This window comes from Delphinapterus leucas, chromosome 7, assembly GCF_059928025.1.
Source record: "Delphinapterus leucas isolate spDelLeu-1000000601 "Yukka" chromosome 7, BTC_Dleu_Yukka2, whole genome shotgun sequence".
NCBI lineage: Eukaryota > Metazoa > Chordata > Mammalia > Artiodactyla > Monodontidae > Delphinapterus > Delphinapterus leucas.
In genome coordinates, this window is record NC_143135.1 from 1,255,258 (window position 1) to 1,260,271 (window position 5,014).

Sequence of the window (5,014 nt, forward strand, 5' to 3'; positions counted from 1 at the left end):
CTGAGGCCCAGGGCTACGACCGGGAGGGGCTGGGGGGGGCGAGGGGGACTGCAGATGGGCATGGGGAGGGGGGCCGCGCTGAGAGCTCGGGGCCCAGGAGATGACAGGGAGCAAGAATGACATGGTTTCTGTGCCCTTGGGGGACCTGTGAAGGGCCGGTGGCTTTTCATCCACTCTCACTGAGCAGCCTTAAAGCAGTCACTGCTGACCCCACTTTACAGATGGGTAAACTGAGGGCCAGGGAGGCTGCCTGACTGCCTGAGGTCACAGGACTGGCAGGGAGGAGGGGTGGGGCTTGCACCCAGGCAATGTTTCCTGGGGACTGGGCTTGGCAGCCACGTGCCTGCCACCCCCGAGGCTTGTCCTGCGGCCCCGCCCACGCTGAGAGGCTCTGCACGCGGGGCTCAGCGTTGCCTGTGGAGGCAGAGCTTTCAGGCCGCCTTCACTGGGGGTGGGGGGTGGGGGGTAGGAGGTGGATGTAATCTATTTCAGATGCGGTTGCCCTGGATTAAGATGGTCCCTGATCAGATGGCTGGTGTCCTCAGAAGAGAAGCGAAGACTTGCTGTGCAGACACACAGCACAGGGGAGAAAAGCTGTGTGAGGACAGAGATCCCCAGAAGCTGGAGGAGGCAGTGGGGAGCCCCCCGAGAGCCTTCAGCGGGGCACAGCCCTGCGACACCTCGGTGTGGACTCTGGCCTCCAGAGCTGGCAGAGAGTAAGCCTCCCAGTCATAGTCCTTTGCTCCAGTGGCCCCGGAAGGCTAATAGAGGCAGCAAAGACGGACAGAGCGTTGGGCCAAGGACCCTGCCCGTCACGTTCAGCTGGCACAGGAATGGGGACTCTGCTTTTCTCAGGGAGCGCGTGATAGGAAATCCTAAGTGCAAAACCTCGACACCATTGAGGTTATTTTGAGATTAAACAAACAAACAAACAAATACAATTACCCCAGAGAAAAGGCACAAACAGGAACCAGGAGATGACCATGTGCCCAGGCAGGTATATAAAGGCTCCTGGCCCAGGAGGCTCCACACCTGAGCACCTGCCCTCTCTCTCCACCCACCAGAACATGGGCTGCTGTGGCTCCAGCTGTTGTGTGCCCGTCTGCTGCTGCCAGTGCAAGATCTGAGGCTCAGACCTCAGGAGAGTCTGCTCTCCCCAGGACGTGACGAGAGCCCCATCTCAGCTCTGGGCTGTCTCCCAGACCCAGGAGTACTTAGTGTTTCCCGAGTCCCAAGGAATGGAATGACCCTGTCACGTCCTTGGCCTGTCCTGTGACCCCTCTGCCGCCACCACAAGGAGTCTCCTTCTCCCCTGACCTGGGTACCCGACAGCTTCGAAGCTCGCAGAGCCCTGAAATCTCCAACAAGCCCGCTGCCCGGTCCAGCCCTAATGGGACCCTCCCTCTTGCCCCTTTCCCTCCACACTCCCTGTCTGATCCAGCCTTGCAGCTGAGATCAGAACTGGAGGGAAAGAGCTACAGCTGAGACTATGTGTCCAGCAGGACCTTCGATCCCTTTGAATAAACGTGTTCTCCAGCCCCAGCCTTGTCCTCACTGGTTCCTGGGCTGAGGTTTTTGTCATTAGATGCAGCTCACACACCATTTTGTCTTCACGTTTACTGAGCACCCACGGCGTCTCGGGCTCCCTGCTTCTCCCTGGGGACACCAGTAAGGAGGATAAAGACCCCTGCCTGGGTGTCGGCATCTGGGGGGTGGGCTCCTCCAGTCCGGCAGCCTCCCTTGAGCTTGGCCCCGTGGCGTCTGCATTTCCCGGCGGCTGAGACCCAGGCACTGAGCGGGCACACCTGGGCGAGGCCCCAGGCACAGGCGGAGCAGGTGGGATTGTGACCCCTCTGTCCGCCTGTCTGTCCTGCCTGTGACCACGACAGAACACCCAGCCAGCGCTGAGGGCCTCGGTTTATAAAAGGCGCCGGGAGGGCAGAAGAGGGGCAGGGGCCTGGGGGGCATGCATGCCCTCTGCTCTGGGGGTGGGGGGAGGTGACAACTCACACATACCCTGGACGTCTCTCCATCTGGGGACCTAGATGGCGGCGAGGTGGCGGCATGGGGCGCCTGCCTGGGGCTCGTGTCCCTCCTGCGCCCACAGGGCTCAGCCGGGAGGCTTCCTTCCTGGGCCCCCGTGTCCTCCAGGTGTGGGAAAGGTCAGGTCCCTGGTGACCATCAGACTTGGGCCTAGAGCCCCCGCACCTCTCCCGGGCTGGCTGCAGGCTCCCCTTGTGGCCCTTCCCACTCAGTGAGGTTTCTGAGGCCTTGGGAGGCCATGCCACAGGAAAGGCCGGCATCCCCGGGGCTGTTGGGCTCCTTGGCCACTCACCAGGCCAGATGCCAGCGGCTTGCGGGGATCCCTGGGCTGGACTTCAGGCCTACCAAAGCCACAGTGAGTCTCAGCCACCCCACGAGGAGGTGGTACCAGAGGGCGCAGAGGACGTGAGGTTGTCTCCCCGCATCCCCATCCATCCGCCCCGTGTTTACCCAGAGCCCCCCCTCTGCTCTCGGGTCCCCGTTCAGCCCTGGGATCACCGGGATAAAGACCTGTGTCATCCCAGACCCCTCCTGGTCACAGCTTCTTCTCTCTGACCCCAGGCCCAGCGAAGGGCAGGCGAGGCTGGGACAGGCCCCCACGGACCCCAGCGAGGATCTTGGCTGGCCAGTGGCACCTCCTCCCCAGGCCGCCCCCGACCCCCAGGGGTCAGTGGTTCCACGTCCCTGGGGACAAGCCTCGGTCACCAGGAGGGCCTGGCATCTTTTGGCCTGCTGTCCTCGGCCAGGAACGCTCCCTGTCAGCTGGAGGTGCCCACTCCATTCAGGGCAATAAATCTAATTTAGTGCTTCCCTTAACATGAAAACATGATTGAAAAATAATAATAATAGCTAACTTTTACTGAGTGTCATGTGCCACGTTAAATGTTAACTGAGTTAAACATTTTATATACCCTTGTGTGCCAGTTTAAACATTAACCGAGTTAAACGTTTTATATACTCTATCCTAAAGGTATAATTAAAAAGCAGGGGACCAGGAGGTAAAGGAATGTGCCCCAAGCCACAGAGCCAGTAAATGCAGAACCAGGGTCTAACCAGTGTCCCTTTGTTCCCAAGGCCCGATGCTGCCCCGCTCCCTTGGACGCTGTTGACTTACCCAGAGGGCACAGACTATTTTACAGCAAAAGTTCGGCAAGAATACGACCTCCCAAAGGAAGGAAAGAGCAGAAGCACAGTGACATCATGGGATCCAGGTCCAGGGTAATGAGAGCCTGAGAGCCCAACTTTTGCTGTGAGCTCCCCGGCTCCTTTCCGAAAGGGAAAGAGGGGCCTCACAGGCCTTGTCACCTGGGGGAGGGAGCAGAGCGGTTTGCAGAAGCACCCCTGTCCTCTGCAGAGGGAAGACTTATGTGGGGTGGTGGGCCCCAGAATATAAGCTGCCCTCCGGGGCAGAGGGTCCCCGCAGCTGCCTCAGTGAGACTCAAGGGACCAGTTCTCAGACCTGATTGGGAGGTTGTGCGCACCAAGTCTAAAAGCTCAAGTAATTCACACACGGGCAGCAAGTTTGAAGTTCATGTTCAGGGAAAGCGGGGCTGGTCCTGTGTGAAGCAAGGGTAGAGGGCTCATCACATCCCTGCCAGCGTGGCTGGGCCACGGCGCCCGGGTATTTGGGCAAACGTTATTCTGGATGTTTCTGTGAGGGTGTTTCCGGATGAGATTTGCATTTAACTTGGTAGATTTTGAATGAAGCAGATGGCGGCCCGTGATGTGGGTGGACCGCATCCAATCAGTTGAAGGCAGACCGACTGACCTCCCCACGAGCGAGAGGAGGTTCTGCCGGCGTGTGGATGGTCTCTGGAGCCTGTCTGCAGCATTGGCTTCTACTGCTTTGCCAGAAGACTGACCTCAAACTAAAACTGCAACCCTGTCCTGAGTCTCTGCGCCCGCTGCCCCCTTTCGATTCTGGACCTGCCAAGCCGCCATGATGGCCCGAGTCAGTGCCTTAAAGTAAGTGTCCTTCTGCGGATGCGTATCCTGTCGGCTCTGTCGCTCTGCGGAAGCTGACCGGCACGCTGACCGCCGGCTGCGGGGACGCTGCCCACAGGTGCTCGTCCACACCTGGTAGTTCCAGGCCCTGCCCAGCCTCCTCCGCATGATGCCATTTAGGACAACAGAGCCCACAATTCAGAGAAGACCTCAATTAACCCATCCTGGGAAGATACCTCGCCATCAGAAAGGCTCCAGCATTGAACCCAAGCAAGTCCACACACGTCCTGGCCCCATGCCGGGGTCTGGGCCGGCCGAGCATGTTGCTGCGTGTGTGTTGGTTTCCTTCTGTGAGGACCCGGCCGCCCACCCTGGGCGGGGGGAGTCATAGATGCCATAAAACAGTAGAAAACCCACGTGAGCCGCTGCCCGCCACCCGCCACGACAGGGCAGGATGGGGCGGGGTGGCTGGGAGAGGGTGAGGGCCCCCCGCCTTCAGCATCCTGGCTCCTGCACGCGCTCACCTGGCCGGGAGCCAGTCCTGTGGAGTCCGAGGGGGCGGCCCCTGCCGGCTCTCACCTGATGAGATGTGTGGTTTCTGACCTTGAATTCATCCTTGGAGGCCTTCCAGCTCCAGACACGCGAGAAGGTGCATGACCCGGAAAATTCCTCTGGCTGAAAAGGAATGGAATTATTGGGTAAAAGAGGGAAAGTCCTTTTCAATCTGTAGCTGGCTCATAAACACCAGGCCGGCTGTCACAGGACTAGTGAGGGGCCCTGGTGACGGCTGTGAAGGGCAGTGGTCAGGGCTGCACCACTCTTGACCCCAGACTCCCAGCAGCTGTTTCTCCTTCCCGGGACACGTCGCACTGAAAGAAAACCACAGGAAAGGGGACACACGTGCACATAGACCTCAGTAACGGCACAAGCTGACCACCCTGCTACAACCAGCCCTCAGATCGAGACATAGAACATTCGGCACCAGAGGAATGCCCGCTTCTAGTTGCTGTCCCTCGCTGCCCCTGAG